The sequence below is a fragment of the Rhinatrema bivittatum genome, chromosome 1, assembly GCF_901001135.1.
Source record: "Rhinatrema bivittatum chromosome 1, aRhiBiv1.1, whole genome shotgun sequence".
NCBI classification, from domain to species: Eukaryota; Metazoa; Chordata; class Amphibia; order Gymnophiona; family Rhinatrematidae; genus Rhinatrema; species Rhinatrema bivittatum.
The window spans coordinates 221,611,913-221,630,857 of record NC_042615.1 but is presented as its reverse complement, the minus strand read 5'-3'; the positions used below and the strand labels follow the sequence as shown (position 1 = coordinate 221,630,857).

Genomic DNA, 18,945 nt, shown 5'->3' with positions numbered 1-18,945 from the left:
TTGCTAGGGCTAAGGGAGTTCCTGAAGCTGGGCTCATGAGGAGATGCTGAGGCATGTTCTGCACGGCCTGCAGGACTTTGCGCACCTGCATCAGGTAGCGCATTAGTAAGGATAGGTGAGCCAATTTACATCTGAATGGCTGCCCTATCCTTCATTTCCTCGGGGGTAAACTGCGTGATATCTGTGCTGAGGGCACCAGTGCTGCTGCCCTCCAATGCTTTTCCTCCACAACCCCTATTTTTTACCGAATTATGCTTTCTGCTCGGGGTCTTTTGGGTCCTAGCTCCACGGTTTGCGGTTCCCTTGATGGAAATTTTTGCTCCTTGAGGAGGCCCGGATGCCTAACCTCCTCCCCATCGGCTTCTAGCTCCCCTGTGGTCAGAGATGCCAGCGGGTGTGAGGACCACGGGGTCGGAACCAGAGTTCCACGCCAGTGGGCACCTTGGCGATGGGGGTAGCTAAAACCCCTATAGCGCACTGTACTGGGGCCTGCCGAGGAGTTGGACCTCAGGGACATCTGTACAAATGTTGGCAGTACCTCCTAACATTTTATCGGCCGAAACGCGAGCCAATTAAATTAACCTAAAAGGAACTTTTTTTTTTGGAGCGGCAGGAAACAGCCGGAGTATGCGCTAAATTTGTGACTAAGAGGCAGGACCCGACCCAAAGTACCCTGGGGAGGGGCAACAGCTCAAACTTCCTTAACGGAAGTCAATTAATTTAAAGAGCTCCTATGGAATATCAAAGATAAAGAGCTCTTGCTCCCGAGAAACCCCTTTTTCTCTTTTAAAATTTGTTATTAAAGGGACTCACCAATGAGGATCCAATTGAGACACATGAAACGGCTCTGAAATGGCTCAGTTTGATGGCCAAGAAGGAAAGAGGCTGGCTCGAGGGTGTCTGTGGGATTTAAATTGCCCGCTGGTTGCCTCCCCCAACGTCAGCAATAGGTGCTCCCCTCCAACCAATCAAGTGGCCCAGCACCGGGGCGCGCTTTGATGACGTCGCCGCCCCCTGATGTCGGGCCAATCGGAGGGGGGGGGGGGGGGGGAGTGTGTCATCAATGCACCGCAGCGCTGTCGACACAAGGCCGGGGCCATTGATGCTGGCATGCGGAGGGGAAGGGGGTCGGACACCTCCCTTCCCACCATGCTCAAGTACGTCACAGGGCGCAGCGGGGGGGGGCGGCCATCAGCACAGGTGCATCGGGTGCCCGGTTATTTGCAGCGCTTGCGCCTCCGTGATCGGGAGGCCACCCATTTCTGTAAACATAGCGCCAAAAAATTCATTTTTTACTCTGCATTTAAAGGTTTAAGGCACTGGCAACCAAGATCAATTATTTAAATAAGGAAAGGTATTTTTGTACACTTGCTAAAGCTAAAACCCTGTTCTACTATACGTATAGAAGTAACACGGGGTTGTCTCATAATTTACATGTTGCTTTCCTTTCAGAAAAAAATAATTTTTCATAAAGACTGCTCTGATTGATTGTTACCAGTGAAATCAACATGAAAAATGTTAAGATGAGTTCTGTTTCAATACTAAATCACTGCTGCCAATGCAAAATAGTAGCATTTGAAAGTTCTTTCTAACACCTCTTAAACAGCCCCTAGGCAAGATACCAGCTGCCTCCTCTTTCAAGATTTTCATAGAAAACTATTCTGTAAACATAGCTACCCTCCTCTTCCCAGCAGCTGCTATCATTGCCTCCTACCTATCACTTCTGGCAGGGTTTACCCCCTGCAATCCCAGTCTGCTTTTATATGCTCAAGTAAGATTCCACTTGGCATGACAATTTTACAAAAGTGCAGCACCACCCCTGCTATATGAAGGAATCCTTGCCCTCAAATCTGAGCCACACCCTCTGGTTTCTGACTGTCCCAAGTCAGACCCAGCCCCTGCCACCCAATGCTGCCAACTCCTACTTGAACAAAGTCCCTAGATCCATTGTGAAAAGTTTCCAGCTTGGCTAAAATGTAGCTAAAGCTGCTTTGTTGTGCGGTGGCATCAGCACAGCTGGTCACTAAGATTGGTGTAGATTGGCAAGGTTGCTCACACACAAACACCCACTCTTGCTCTCTCAGAAACTAACACACAGACACTTTCTCTGACATGGTTAGACATTGATACACACACACACACTCTCTGGCAGTGACACACATGCAGCTCATATGCTCGCTTTTAGGTGAATTTTAAAAGGCCCGATGTGCGCCAAAACCAGGAGATTTGCACACAAGTCAGGTCGGCATGCGCCGAGCAGATTTTAAAAGCTGTCCGGTAACGTGCGTATTTTCTGCTATACGCACAAATGCAAAGTTCCAAAAAAAAAAAAAAGGGATGGGGTGTGGATATGGTCTGGGCAGGGCATGGGCATTTCTGGATTTCACAATGAAATTAGAGCATAAATACTTACAGGCACAGGAATGCACCAGGGTCCCCTGCCACATAACTTTACTTCTGCTATGAATGATGTGCAAGTTTTACAATAAAGTTAAATAGACAGATCAGTGGGGTTTTAAGGGTCAGGGCTAACAGGAGAAAAGGGAAGCTAGTAAACTAGGTGGGGGGGGAGGGGGATTTGGAAGTCCTGTTCCTTATCTGGGTGACTAGGAAATGAACTGGTAATGGCATTGTCACGCGTCTCTTAAAATCCCCCACTTACGCAGAGGCAGCATTTGTGTGCATAGGTGCATGCCCACTTAAAATTGTGGTCAGACTATTTTACATGTGTGCCTATATGCGCCTATGTTATAAAATAGCTGCGCTCCTGGGTGCAGGTTAACGAATGTGAGCACATGTGCGTGAGCACCTGTTTAAAAATTACCACCCCTGCGTCCTCTCCCCTGGACTGGCTACCAAGGGCACTACAGCATCATCATACTAAGTTCTTGCACTTGCTTTCAGCCTATATTCAGCCTTCAGCAGCCATTTGTGCACTGTCTCCTCCCTCTTCTTCAGGACACTCACTGTCTACATTCATTCTGGCCACATTCGGCCCACTATTTTTCACAGAGATTAGCCCAGCCAGCTCCCCCAGAGGCTTGGCTAGCAGGGCAGAGAACTTCCCCCTGACTTCTAGCAGCACAGTGAAGAAAAAAAAAAAAAAAGGGTTACGGATCATAAAAACACAGCCCTCTCCTTGTTGTGTGTTCTACAACTGCTCTCAGTCTGTCACAAAATGACAATAAAGTTGTAGCTCCTGCTTTTTTTTTTTTCGGGGGGGAGAGAGGACTGGTTGCGGTTTGTTCCTTCTTCCAACAGAGAGCACACTCCGCCCTAACTTCATCCTTCTCCACGACCGGGGGGGGGGACTAAACGAGCGGAGCTGCTCTGAGGGGTGAAGGGGCTGCGGCTAGGGGGAAGGAGCAGCAAGCGCAGCATTCTAACCAGAGGCCCGAGGCACTCTAGGCAGAGGAGGGCTTTCTGTCTCGTGCACTGTTCTGCTCCGTAGTAGGGAACCCGATGGAAATTTTAGAGCTGTGAGAAAGTCCTTAGATTTGTGGCTAAATTGTTTGAAAAAATAGCTAAACTAGCTCCCTATTCTACATGCTCCCTCAGGTTCAAAAAATAGCGACAAAATCATCAAGTTTGACAACACTGCTACAACTACCCGTATTCAGAAGCGGCAACCCTCCCTTTGTGGGGACACTTTTTCTTGCAGCCCAGCCTGTTTCACTCCGGACCGCAGTTTGTGCAATACCATTGACGTCTACCGTTGGTCCGGCCTGAGAAAGAGGTGGCTTTTTTTTCTTCTTTTTTATAGTCGTCGTCGTCGTCGTCCGGAGACTGCTTCTGATACTCCCAGGCCAACAACACACCACCACTGGGTCTTAAAGGGGCCACGCCTTTTTTTAAATAAGCAACACCCCCCACCCCAAACCTCATAACTATTTTCAACTTAGTGTCTTGCATACAGCTCTTTCGAGCATCGAATTCGAATCCCGCATTGCCCGGTTCGGAGAGGAGGGGCGGGGCGCGACGGCGAGTTTCTTTGCGATTGACAGTCCCGCTAGCCAATGGGCTTTCTCGTTCTATAGCAACGCGACCGTAACCCCAGCGACGGGAGGGAGAAGGTGGTGTCTGTGGGAGCCGAGCTTTAGTTGATGGGGGCAAGAAGTTGGAGAGGCTGCTGTGCTGCCGGCGAGGACCTGTTGGCCGGGTAGGGTGAGTGCGGGCACCGGCCAACCCCCCCCCCCCTTCCCTCCGGGACGCTTTGCTTGCGCCAGTGCGATGGAGCACCAACGCCCAGTTCTCTATTGGCAGTAGCTGCAGGAAAGAAAGCGATTAGTGGAAAAAGTTGTTTCGTGTTTTAATTGTATTTTCCTCCGCGGATTTCACATCAGTTTGACTTGTGACGGAACCCTGAGCCCCCTCCCTTACCCCCAGCCCACTTTGCAGGACGCTCTTTCTCCGGGCGCCTCTGCTTCCAAGCTCCCAGTAGCTGTGCAGGGCGGACTTTGGGTCGGTCTTGGCATTCACAATTTTACTTTGAAGAATGTGCATTTAAAAAAAAAAAAAAATCCGTTTTATTCTCTCCTCTCCTGCATCCCAACCTCTGGCTGCACTTCATTACCTGTAATTCTGGTACCATTTGAAGTGTAAAGTAGGAAAGGGACTACAAATACCAGCATGCACTTTGCTGCAACTGTAGAACAGTCCAGAGGTCAAAAGTCTCTCTCCAGATCAAACTGTGTGCGGCTGTGAGCAGTACTCTGGGGGGGCTTCGACTGCTCTGGGTCAAACACTTTTTAAAAAAACAAAGTTGCCGCGCTGAGTCTTGCTCCCCAGAGGCTCTGGAAAGGAGAGAGCTGATGCACAGCCAGAGCATTATAAAAGCTGCTCAGTAGCAAGTACCCTCTTCTGCCTTCTTAGTGGCAGCCTTGAGATCGCAATGCCCAGGGCACCCTGACTGAGAGTTCCATCGCAGACTTTATGCCGAGAGAAGCAAGAATATGAATGGGAACCCGAGTGCCGAGAAGAAGAAACATTGAGTCTTAAACTGGATGTCTCCAGTGGTTGTCCTGACCCTCAACTGAGATTAGCAGCTTTAAGGAGGAATTCCTAGAACTGCTGTCTCATCTGAGACTCCATGGTGGGGAAATGGGCCACAGTGTGTCTCAGATGCAGGAGATGGAGAAGAAAACTTAAGGGCAGGTTTTAATACCTATGCGCGCGGGTGTAGATTTGTGCACGCAACCCGGCGCGCACAAATCTATGCCCGATTTTATAACATGCGCGGGGGGGGTGCACATTTGTGCACCTTGGGCGCGCCGTGCCCTAGGGGAGCCCTCGATGGCTTTCCCTGTTCCCTCCACCCCCCCCACCTTCCCCCCCCCTTCCCCTACCTAACCCCCCCCCCCCCCCCCATACCTTTGTTTTGCAAGTTGCGCCTGCCTCCGGGCAGACGTAGGTTGCGCGCACCAGCCTAGAGGCCCTACGGAGGCCTCTGGCTCCGCCCCTTTTCTCAAGCCCCATGACATGCGCGTGTTGTCAGACCTATGCAAAATAGGCTCGGCGCGCGTAACCCCAGCTGGATTTACGCACGTAGGGCTTTTAAAATCTGCCCCTTAAGGCATATCCATTTGCTTGGCCGTTTTATTTGTTGTTCGTTGGTTCTTTCTGTTTCATCCCCCTTCTGACCAATTTGCAAAACTGCTGTGATTATTTCCTCTCTCCTTAATTTGCTTGGGGGGGGGGTGTTACAGAAATAGTGAGAGTTGTGGAGTGGTCTGATCTGTTTTATCTCTCTGTGCATGATGGTGTGGTGTCACTCTCTTTCAGCTTGTCTAGGTTGGAATGTCTGTCTTTTTGTGTTGTGACCTGTGGTGTGTACTCTGTGTAAGGTGATGTGGTTTGGTTGTTTGGGCCTACTTGCCTATGTCTCTCCCTCTTTGATGTGGTCTGTGTGTGTGTGTTTGTTCTTCTGTGGGTATGATGTGTGGATGGGTGTGCTATATCTGAGTAGGTGTGGAGTATCTGAGGGTGGGGTGACTATATATCTCTCTGCTGTTGTATTTGGTGCCTCTGTGTGTGTTTGTTTGCCTTTCTGTGTTTGTCTGATGTGGTGTCTGCCGAGAGGTGACTGCTCCTTTCAGCAACTTACCGTATGTTTAAACTTTTTATTAAACAACATGAAATATTACACATACACCCTCGGAGTATAGTGTTTCTTATGCACTCCAAAGGTATCAGTAAATGGTACAAACAAATATTTCTTCATTTTTTTACCCTTTTTTCCCCCTCTTGCCACACCTTTTGCCTCCAGTCCTTGAGCAAAACCCCATTTCAACATAGTTTCCCTACACTCATTCCCCATCCCGATATCAATAAACCTGTTAACCTCTGCATTGATTAAACAGTCTAAGTCCTCTTAATTCCCCTCCTCATCACTCTCAGCCCTGAAATCATTCTGAATCCATATCCCCACTCTCCCCGCATCCCTAAACGAGAGTTCAAAGAAGCAGTCCTGTACACTCAAATAGAACTTAAGATCCACTAGATAATATTGGAGGCCATATTTTCTATTTACATCACATCATGTAGCAAGTTATGCCATTGCAAGAAGGAAGTTATATCATTGCTACTCCAATTTAAAAGAATGGACTTCTTGCCTAGAACACAAGCCTTCCTAGCAAACAGTTCATCTCCCTTATTCTTGAATAGCAGTGGGAGGAACTGTTTGATTAACAATGCTTTAGGAGTTTTGGGGATGGTATAACCTAAGGTCTTGGATACATCGAATGTTACCTTCTTCCAGAAGGGATGAATCTGTGAGGAAGTCCAAAATATGTGAGACAAATTGCCTACATCAAACTTAAACTTGACACAGATCTCATGTGTTTAAGGCCAGAATTTCCACCACAGAGTTCTGTGTCAAGTTTAAGTTTGATGTAGGCAATTTGTCTCACATATTTTGGACTTCCTCACTGATTCAACCCTTCTGGAAGAAGGTAACATTCGATGTATCCAAGACTTTAGGTTATACCATCCCAAAAACTCCTAAAGCATTGTTAATCAAACAGTTCCTCCCACTGCTATTCAAGAATATATATCCCTCTCAAAAATATATATTGTAGTTCCTGTTTGTATATGTTGGAAGAAAGGTCCTTTGTATGTTTGAAGCAAGACTTCAAGGTGCGTTCTGATATTGCAAACCCATTCTCTTGAGTCCATTGGGTGAGTGTAACCTCCAAGCATTCCTCTGGACTGAATTGGTTTAGAGCCTTGTGAATTTTTGACAGAGCTTCTCCACCTCTTCATGTTTTAAAAAAAATTCCTAGGTGTGACTTTACAACCATACACACCTCAGCGAACACTAAGATCTCAAAATAAAGGACTATTGACTTTCCACAATACGGAACACACATCTGAAGCAAGTAAGAGACCGTATGTTTCCATAGCAGATCCAAAGCTATGGAACTCGCTCTACTTGAGACGATACGTTTGATACCAGAAAGAGATTTAAGTCATTTCAAAACATAGGTTATATGCATTTTTGAATAACCAACTTAAAACATCAGAAAGTAGAGAGCTACAAAAAAAAAAAAGACAAAAGATATTAAGTGAAGCATGAGGAATAAATTTAATGAGAGAATTTAAGAAGAATTTCAACATACTGACTAAAATATGAAATTTGTTACATTATTTTATTCTCTGTACTAGAACTGTACTAGAACTATTCTGTTCTAGACCGTTAGTCAAATAGATTGGAACATTTAATTTGATGGATGTTAATGCCTATTTATGAACACTACCTTTGTAACCAGTCATTATTTGTTGATTTATAGCTATGCATATTACTTTTGTAAACCGTTGGGATCTTGTCATGGAATGACGGTATATAAAATGTCTAAATAAATAAGAAAGATGAAACTAAATGCTCCAGAGACAAGGATGCTATATAATAGTCTCTCTCAGTTGTATAGAAGAGAAATAACTATTATTATTCAGAGCATACTGATTTTTCAACACCTGTAATGCCATAATCTTACCCCCCCCCCCCTTTCAGCAACAAAGAGAATCCAAACTGGGCCTTTGAGCTGTTGACTGGCAGTGTGGTTGCCTTATACTTGACAAATGGTTCAACAGCTGATTGATTGGTTAGAGATTGACACCAATCCAGGAATCCAGAGTACCATTTGTGTGTGTATGTATGGATATGGTATGACCCAGCTTGGGGAGGGGGGCCTATTCAATTGCATGGGTTGAAAGGTGGGCTCACCCCTGCTCTCGATACAGGGTTTGCTTGGCAGTTTTCTGCATGATGAAGTCAGTTTCCATGTTCATGGCTATCTGTGTGTCAGTTTTCCATTTAAATACATTGGAGAAAACTACTTTTTTGATAACTGGAGCTCCTTTTCCTCTTAGAGAAAATGCCTTTTTTTTTTTTTTTTAATAGCTGAAAAGTGGATTTGAGGACATATGGTGCTAGAAGTGTGAAAAAGCAAATAACTACTTTTAAAGGTTACTTGTATAATTTTTGAGTGGCAGTTCTGTAGGGTCAGATATACTTGCTGCAGTTTATGCTTGGACAGCATTCAGCGTCTTGATCTTTGAAATCATCGGTGAAGTTGTGCTGTTGTAAGTTTAGGCATGCGTGGCTTTCTTTCATTTAAACAGTGGTGAGTGCCAGTAGAAATCGTGTCCCTGAGATTCAGCCTTTAGGAGTGTCCTAGTAGGAGCTCCTAGAAGTGACTGACGTTTTTTGTCTTCTTTCTAGTCTTGTCCTAGGAAACGTGAACAGATATAGAAAAAGCACTAGTGATAAATACATTTTAAGAGTCTGATTTCTTGATTACAGGAAAATAGACAGGTTATTGAAATAAAACAAACAAAAAAACAACCCAGAAGGCACAAGAACTTTCCAGCTGAGTATGCCTCCAGACTTAGAAGATGTGTGATGACCTCTCTCCTCTTAAGCAGTTCTTCCATAGTTGCACAGATTATTGTGTTTAGGCACACAGAAAAATCGTTTGTGGACCTTGATAACATTACATTTCCTTGCCGCCTAAATTTGAATAGTCACGTGAAGCTGGTAGGTGCCGTTATCATAACTGTATCTGCTCCTCCCGAGTTGAACTATGTGTTTGCATATAAGGGCTGACTGCCTATTGCTCAGCAAACAGGTTTCATGTTTCAGTATTGTTTGTCAGCTGGAAATACAGGTAAGAAGTCTGATAGTAACCATGGACAGAAAAAGGCTCATCAATTAGTATGCAGAGGGAAAAGTAAAACGCTCATATTTCAGTGTCTTTTTACATCCACTATCATAGCTGGGCTAGCTTTGTATGCAACAGCCTTTTTCTCCTCCCAGCCATTCTGAGCTTTGTCAGCTTCTCACCTCTTGTTTCCTGGCTTGCTCTCCAGCTCCAGATTTTCCTTCTAACAGGTCCGGTTGTCCTTTCTTGTGATTCAGCTTTTTCAGGGTGGATATGGGGAGATGCACACAGTGCATATCCCAATGTCTTATTAGGGAGACTTTAGGCATTATTAGGCCGATACTGTACAGATGCGCTAAAAAAGCATGTCCGTTTTCAGCACCCGCTCTTGCAACACGCGTGCAGCCCCTTCTCCTGGGCATACGCGATACAGCATGCAAATGAGGGGTTGTGCTAAAAGGAGGCGCTGGGGATAATTGTGTAGCCCTAGCACCTCCTTGCCCCAGGAGAGGTGGCTGTCAGTGGGTTAGGAAAATGGATGCTTGTAAAATTGAGTTTCTGTTATCCTAACCTGACTGCTGGCATGCTTTTTTAAAATTTGTTTTTAATTAATTCATTTTTTTAACCTTTGGTTCCTCTGACTTGCCGTATTTTTCGCTCCATGAGACGTACCTGACCATAATACGCACCTAGGATTCAGAGGGGGGAAAATTAAAAATAAATCGTGTGCTAAACCGGCTCTGTCCCCAGGCATCTGTGCGTCTTATGGAGCAAATTAGGGGAGTACATAACATGACTTTTTTTTTTTTTTTTTGTCCCCATTTTGTTTTCGGGTCTGGGGAGGGCCATTTCGGTCCACTCCCCAGATCAGAAAACTTTTATCTGTCTCTTTCTGTGGGACCCCCCCACCCTCCTGACCCCCACAAGACCTGTCAAAAGTCCCTGGTGGTCCAGCAGGGGTCCGGGAGCGATCTCTTGCACTTGGGCTGTCGGCTGCCAGTAAACAAAATGGTGCCGATGGCCCTTTGCCCTTACTATGTCACAGGGGCTAGCGGTGCCATTGGTCCCGGACTGCTCCTGTACCCCTGCTGGATCACTAGGGACCTTTTGCAGGTCAGGAGGGGGGGGCGTTGTAGTTAGATTTTTAGGTTTTTTTAATATTCGCTCCATAAGACGCACAGACATTTTTCCCCTCACTTTTTGGGGAAAAAAAGTGCGTCTTATGGAGTGAAAAATACGGTAATATCGCCATGATATTAAGTCGGAGGATGAACACAAAAGTATTTTCTGTTTTTCTGTATACTTTTTTGGATCGGCACACTTTTTTTTTTTTTCTTCAGTATCTGGGGTGAATGACAGCCTTATCAACATGTGGTGGGTATGGACGCGCTAAACCCCTTATTGTATAAGGGCTTGTGGATGTGTCCCCAACCCGGGTTAAACAGAATACTCAGCTGAGCGCACTCTGCAGTATCGGCCTGTATGTTTTTAGCATCATGTGTACCTCTTGTTCATTTTCTCTGCTTATCCCCAAATTTCCAACTTCACTCACCCCCCCCATCTCTCAACTTTATCCATGTGATGCTGCTGAGCCAATAGGTATCTCCCAGAATTTGCTGACTAAGAACCTTATCCCTATATCTCTAGGCTTGGTTGTGATGCCTTCTTGGGGCACCTGTTTTAAGGAACAGATACCAATGTAAGGAGGTGAATGTAGGTTTTCCACATGGCAATTGGTTCTGTGCTATTGGGGCAGCCCTCAGTCATTTGTTTTTTGGGGGATTGATGGTGCTGTTTTTAGTTTCAAAACTGAAAAATGATTTTATAGTTCTATAGTGAATTTTAACCAGTAAATTGAGATATTATAAAGTCATAGACCAGCAATACTTAGGTATTGTAATGATTTAATTTTTACAAGGTAACATTTTTTTGGTGAATGACTTTTACATTTTAGTTCCAGTCAGTCCTTTGCTGTTTTAAAAATTCTGTGGTCTTAAAAGAACAAGATATAGTGACCAGCTTATTACTTTTCATTTCAAAGCTTTGTTTAGGATTTAAAATGATTTAGCATTACAAAGCAGAGGGAATGTGCTCACCGTCTCTGGTTAGATAATTGCAGTTCTGGAAAAAAAACATGTTTTACTGACTTGGAAATACCCCTATTGTGCCTGGCCTGGCATAATTAAACTCTGTTATGTCCCAACTTGTATTTTTTGCTCTAGAGGCAATGTTACAACATGTTCTTCATCTTTTGCATACAGGGGCAGCTCAAGGCAATCTGCTGCCTGAGGCGAGGGATAAGATGGCAATTCCTACCCCCCCCCCCTTCCCAAGGCACAGCACAGGTCAAACCATTGAGAAGTCCAAGGGGGTGGGGGGTTCTATTGGAGTCTGGTGCTTTCGGTGACTTGAAATGCTGGAGAAAGGGAAAAGCAGGAGTTGCAGTTCCCAGAGTAGTGGCAGATAAGCGTCAGTGATAATATTTCCAGGAAGCTGGCAATCCTGCAACACTCCCAGGAACCCTAAGTCCTGCCTCCCATGTTTCCCCAGCACTGGCCACTTGGAGAAGTGGGAGATGAGAGCATGGCTAGGATCTGTGTGTGGCGGACCTTTTCAGGTCAGTGCAAGGGTATTAAGTGCTCTAGGCAAAACTTATAGCCTTATGCCCCTACCTTCCTGGCCCGGGACTCGCGCACGGGGGTTGTGTGTGTGTAAATTTATTATTTACGCACGGTGAAGCGATGGTCCCTTTTCTCAGTTCCCACTCAGTCCGCTCCAATTAAGGACAATGGCCGCTGTACTGGTCGCTCCAGCCCTGCCCCTTTAACTGGGCCCGGCAGTTCAGAGCGAAACAGGGGTTATCCGCATGGCCAGGCTCCTTTGAAGATGCGCGCACCATGCACAAGGCCTGGCCACACACATAACCCCCATTTTTTATTTGTGGGGGAGGATTTAAAATTTGGCTGCATATTAGGAAAATAGAACAAGCCAGGCTGCTACAGATTACTACACAGAAACTATATGCTAGCAGAATATCTTGCCTCGGGCATACATGCAGAACACAGACAAATACAGAATAAAGAGACCATAAAGTATAAACAGAAAAGTGCACACAAACTGAACTGGAAGCTGCAAGAAGCTAGACTCTGTATGCAGTGCAACAATGGAAAACACACTCATTCATCATAATCAAGAAATATAACACATCAATCATAAAAATAAAACTATGCTAATAAAATACATATTTCAAAACAGCTGACGAACAGAACATCATTCAATAATTAAACCTAAGAAAATTAAAAAAATTCTCAAAAACCAATACAAATATTTCTAAAGAGGTCACATCAAATAACAGCCAACAATTATGTTAAATATTTTATTTCATTTTTTCCACATTAAACAGACAATCTCAGCAATGGCGAGTTCTTATCCACTGCCAAGCAAACTGTACATAATACAATAACATCCAAGAAATGTAACTCCCATCCCACTTCCATATTCTTCCTCATCCGTAACTATTATCATCCTTTAAGAGAACTAGTACAAGTCTTTGATTACCTTGTGCAATCTGCTTACTCTGTGGACAAGTCATTCATAATCATACTGTGAGCTCGATGTAGCAACAATTGCAAATACATATTCCAAGTTCGCAAAAACATAGGCTTGGCTTTAGACATATCATATTTAACTATACGTTTCCTAGCGTGTAGCCAGATGGACTCAGGACCAATGGGTATTGGGGTCTCCTGATAGCAGATGGGAGACGGAGTCAGATTTCAAAGCTGACGTCAGCCTACATATACCCGTGCAGCATGCTTAACTCTTCAGTATTTCTCTGTCTCCCATAGCAGATGTAGACACTATCCAAAAGAATAGTGTAACATTTACAAGAAAAGAAGAGAGAAGAAAATTTATCTTTAAGAAGAGAGCCCCGCTTCTCCTGCGGTGAAACCTAACGGTCCCTCCCCCAGTCGAGACTTTCCTGAGGTCGATTCGATATCCCTCAGAGGTGAGCCTTAGTCTGCCGGCCGATTCCCGGCGTGGACGTTGCCCCAGAGTGGCTGAAAGGCAGCGGGTGCAGATTCGAGCGTGGTGGCAAAGGTATTTCCCTCTCCCTCCTCAGCTGGAGACCTCCCGGCACGCGACCGGTAAGCATCGAGACCAGGTAAGGTAGAAACCTTTTCTTCTAAGTCTTCGGTCTCCAAGGCTCGAACAGCCGTACTGACCTTCCTCCGAGGTTTAAATCGGGTTGAGCAGCCTTCCTCTGGCTAGGCCCTGATCTGGTCGAGGGTCCACACACGTGGAGACCCTTCGGGGGGGGTCGCCATCTTGTTGCCCCCCCCCCCTCGCCATCGGTACACGCGGAGCAGGCCACAGGCCCAAGGCGCCTAACTTGAGTGCGTCCGTAGGGATACCTGCTTAACTGTGCACACGTCTGGGTTGTGCACACAGCTGCGCACACAACTAGGCCGCACGCACAACTGCACGCACAACTGCCACGTGCACAAAAATCTGCCGCCTGCACGCATAACTTGTGCGTACGTACTGCGCATAACTTGTGCGCTCCCGACGCGCACAACTAAGAGCATCCGCGCGCAGAACTCTCGCACGGACGAAATTTTAAGCCCTACACGCACACAGTGGCACCACCATCCAAGAAGGCCAAGGGACCCTTCCTTTGCCCAGCCTGCCATTTGAGAGCTGGCAAGCCTGAATTAGAATCCCTTCTGTGCCAGCAGTGCGAACAGAACCAGGGAGAGCCCAATCAAGACCTCCCACAGCCAGGAGCGGGATCCGGAACCACTGATGATGGCACCCTGGACCTAACTATGTCCAATTCGGCACTCCCACAGGAAAGTTCCTCTGGGGTTACCACTACAATCCCTCCTGGCATCAACATGGACCCAGGAACCTTCTCCTGGGTGGAATTTTTCAAAGGGCTGCAAACCTTTGTCCAGGCACAATCAGCCCCGGCTGTTCACTTGCCTGAAACTCTGCTGGAAGCACAAGCACTTCCCAGCACCTCTCGAGGCTCTCGAGACATGCCTCTCCTATCCAAGATCATCTCGGATGGGGAGCCAGACACCTCAGAGGAGGAAGCAGACTCCCTGGAAGAAGGGGAAATCCCCCCCCCAGGGATGGAGCCATACAGGACCATGCTCCGATTCTTCCACAAAGATGAATTACCAGCCCTCGTGTCCCAAACTATGAAGACACTGGGTCTCCCAGGCACAGACCCTACATTGGAACCTAAAAAGAATCCCAGTTGGTGTACCTCCGTAAAGCCTCATGCTATTTTCTTATGTTGGAGCCCATCAAGGAACTGATTGACCTGGAATGGAATGCTCCAGAGGCCAGTTTTAAAGGGGGATGGGCACTAGAAGCTCTATACCCGCTGGAACCTACGGCCAAGGAACTTCTATGCTTCCCTAAAGTGGACGCTATGATCTGCGGTGTCTCAAAATGCACCACAATCCCTGTGGAGGGAGGAGCGGCACTGAAGGATGCCCAAGACAGAAGGCTGGAAGCCATCCTTAAACAGTCCTTTGATGTCTCAGCAATGACGCTACAAATTGCCTCATGCTGCGCCTTGGTGGCACGTTCCTGTTTGATCCTCTCCAGAGACGCTACCACGCCTGGAGAAGCGATGGAACCTGCAGTCTCCTTCCTCACCGATGCTACCGCTGACCTCGTACGCACATCATCCAGGGGTGTCACCGCCACAGTGGCTGCCAGAAGACAATTATGGCTCTGAAACTGGTCGGCTGAAGCGACTTCCAAGGCGAATCTCACAAAATGCCTTTTAAAGGATCTCTCCTGTTTGGAAGCGAACTGGAGAAGTTAGCCAACAAATGGGGCGAATCCCCAGTACCCCGATTACCTGAAGACAGGAACAAAAGAACATATCAGCGCTCCTCCCCCCGAAGAACCAAGGGTAGAGGATTGCAGCGTTTTAAACGTTACAGGAACACACAGTCCCAAGCACTTCGTACATCAGGAAGGTTTTGGTCCTTTCGGAACAAGCACATTAAGAGAGGAGCAAGCTCAGGGGCAGGCTCTGGCTGTCCCCCACAATGAGAAGACGCAGACATAGGGGGCAGACTTACTCTCTTCTACTAAAGATGGGTCAAAGTAACATCAGACAAGTGGGTCCTAACTATCATTCGAGAGGGGGACGCCCTGGAATTCCAAAGCATCCCACCAGACAAATTTGAGATCACTGTGCCACTCCCACTCCAAGAGACTGACAGTGGAAACCACGCTAGCAAGGCTACTTAGCCTGAAGGCAATAACTCCGGTGCCTACGTCTCAACAAAATACTGGTCACTATTCCATCTATTTTATCGTTCCCAAGAAAGAAGGAACATTCCAACCCATCCTGGACCTCAAGGCCGTCAACCGTTACCTGAAGGTACCACACTTCCGCATGGAAATCCTACGCTCCGTTATAATGGCAGTTCAACCAGGAGAACTCTTAACCTCCCTGGACCTATCTGAAGCCTACCTACACATCCCGGTCCATCAGGACCACCAGCGCTTCCTGCGCTTTACGATACTGGGCAATCATTACCAATTTCAAGTGCTACCCTTTGGACTAGCCACAGCTCCCAGAACCTTCACCAAAATTATGGTGGTAGCAGTGGCTGCACAGAGGAAAGAAGGAATTCTGGTACATCCTTACTTGGACGATTGGCTGATCAGAGCAAAGTCTCCGGAAGAGAGTCGCTACGAGACTACCAGAGTCAAGAACTTACTACAAGAACTCAGGTGGGGTTGTGAACACAGCCAAGAGCTGCTTACAGCCCTCCCAGTCACTAGAATGCCTGGGAGTCCGGTTCGATATCAAGCTGGACAAGGTCTACCTTCCCCTCCAAGGAGAACGAAACTGATGGGTCAGCTGCGAAACCTGTTGAACTCGGTTTGCCCCAAGGTATGGGACTTCCTTGAAGTCCTTGGCCTCATGACCTCAACTCTGGAAGTTGTTCCGTGGGCAAGGGCCCATATGCGACCACTACAATGCTCCCTATTGTCACGATGGAACCCAGTGTCCCAGAACTACTCAATTTGCCTCCAGCCACTGACAAAGGTTCGGCATCAGCTTCAGTGGTGGCTACAAGAAGAACACCTAAGCAGAGGCGTAAACCTATCCGCACCGAAGTGGATCTTGCTCACCACGGATGCGAGTCTGCGAGGGTGGGGAGCCCACTGTCAGGAACAAACAGCCCAGGGACAATGGAACAAGAGGCGGAATGGAACATAAACCGCCTGGAAGCTCGAGCGGTCAGACTAGCCTGCCTGTGATTCAGCCACAGACTCCGAGGCAAGTCTGTCAGAGTCATGTCGGACAACGCCACAACCATGGCCTACATCAACCGCCAGGGAGGAACCAGGAGCCAGCAGGTGTCTCTGGAAATAGACCCGCTCATGGAGTGGGCAGAAACAAACCTGCAAGGGATTTCGGCCTCCCACATCGCGGGAAAAGACAACATCTCAGCGGATTATCTCAGCAGAGAGAGCCTAGACCCAGGGGAATGGTTGCTGGCGGACACAGCCTTCCAGATGATAGTGAATCGATGGGGTCCCCCAGCCATGGACCTCCTAGCAACTCATCACAATGCCAAAGTCCCCAGATTCTTCAGCCACAGATGAGGACCACAGTCTCAAGGAATCGACGCTCTCGTCCAGAACTGGCCAGAGGAAGACCTCCTGTATGCCTTCCCACCCTGGCTGCTACTGGGCAGGGTCATTCATAAGATAGAGCACCACAGGGGACTAGTCCTACTATCCGAAATAAAGTAATTTAAAGTGGAATTGAAAACTTGGTTATTCAAATGTGCCTTTACAGAACATGAAACTTAAGATATTTGCTGCGAAACACCAGAATTTATTATGTGCTTAACTTTTTTGAATCCTGTTTTTTTGTCTTTTTTTTAGGAATATTAATTGAATTTAAAAGCATGTTAGTACTATTTATACTTTTATGTAATATGATACTTTGTTTTAGGCTTAACGTTTTTTATTTCATTATACATCTTTTACTCTAACAGCTAATTTATTTAATTTTTCTCCTTTTATTTAGTTTTTAGCTGTTACTATTTTTAACAAAATAATGTATTTTCTCGCTTGTCATAATTTGTAAACTGTTGTGAAGGCCTTGCCGATGTGACGATATAGAAATGCTAATAAACTAAACTAATCGCCCCGGATTGGCCAAGAAGGCCATGGTACGCGGACATGTGAAGACTATGGCGGGAAATCCTCTGCGTCTACCGCCATACAGGGACCTTCTTCAGCAGGGACCGATCTCCCACAAAGACCCGGCTCGATTCTCTCTTACGGGTATGGCCCTTGAGAGGACTAACCTAAAGAAGCGCGGCTACTCAAAAGCTGTGATTGACACCCTGCTCCGAGCACACAAGTTCTCCACATCTGTCTTACATATGGATCTGGAGAGTATTTGAAGCCTGGTGTGAAGACCGCGCCCTCCTTCCGAGGACAGTCAAGATTCCCATGATCCTAGAATTCCTACAGGGCGGCATGCAGAAGGGGTTGTCTCTCAACTCCCTCAAGGTTCAAGTTGCTGCACTGGCCTGTTTCAGGTCCGAAGCAGATGGCATCAGACTATCAACTCATCCTGATGTGTCTCGCTTCCTGAAAGGAGTTAAACAACTCCGGCCACCTCTAAAGTGGCTGGTGCCTTTATGGAACCTCAACCTAGTACTAGACTTCCTAGCAGGGGAGTCCTTCAGACCAACAAGCGGCCTGTCCCTACACCTCTTGACCTTAAAGACTGCATTCTTGATCGCAATATGCTCAGCTCGGCGCATCTCCAAACTTCAAGCATTATCCTGTTGAGAACCATTCCTCGGGTTCATCCCAGGCACCATACAGTTGCATATGGTACCATCCTTCCTTCCGAAAGTGGTTTCCCAGGTCCATATGAACCAGACCATATCCTTACCAACACCAGATGAACACAGAGATTCGGAAGACTCGCGCCTCCTTCACCACCTGAATGTCGACAGAATCCTAGTCCAATACCTCAAGAGATCGGAATCCTTGCGCAAAACTGATCACCTGTTCGTTCTTCACAGCGGAAAGAAACAAGGGGAAGCGGCATCGCGGGTTACCATATCCCGCTGGATCAAAGAAGTCATTAATGCTGCCTACATAGAGGCAGGAAAACCACTACCTCTACAGGTCAAGGCGCATTCTACAAGGGCCCAGGCAGTCTCCTGGGCTGAAACCAGGCTGCTTTCACCAGCCGAGATCTGTCGGGTGGCGACATGGTCCTCCCTACACACCTTCTCCAGATTCTACCGCCTGGATGTCCAGGCCAGGGAGGATACAGCCTTTACAAGGGCAGCACTACGTGGGTCATGGGCAGCCTCCCACCCGGTAGGGGAGTAGCTTTTGTACATCCCATTGGTTCTGGATCCATCTGGCTACACGCTAGGAAATGGAGAAATTACTTACCTGATAATTTCGTTTTCCTTAGTGTAGACAGATGGACTCAGCATCCCGCCCATGGCTGCTCCAGAAATAGAGAACCTTGGATATCAATCTCGAGGCTGTACGAGTAAGCCTCGGCCTACCTTTATGTTAAGACACCCGCAGTTACCTAGGCGTCTGCATTTGTTTCAGTGCACTGGCAAGGCTTACTCGTACAGGGATGCCACACACCATCACCACCGGGCTCCCTGAAATAACTAACAGTGATGAGAAAGACAGAAAGAAAGAAAAAAAGGTGAAAGAATCCATCTGGAACTGAGAGGGGAGGGGAGGT

General features: G+C 46.9%; 1 protein-coding gene across 3 annotated transcripts in view; it reads left to right on the top strand.

Moving 5' to 3' along the window:
• The first annotated feature begins 3,955 nt into the window (after positions 1-3,955).
• Positions 3,956-18,945, top strand: part of RGS12 (regulator of G protein signaling 12) — a 424,812-nt gene continuing 409,822 nt past the window's right edge. For 2 of the 3 annotated variants that reach the window (XM_029591953.1, XM_029591969.1), the window contains exon 1: positions 3,956-4,164. The gene's annotated coding sequence lies outside the window, so the exon portion shown is untranslated. The remainder of the gene's footprint in view (positions 4,165-18,945) is intronic. The other variant, XM_029591961.1, reaches the window with a different exon arrangement.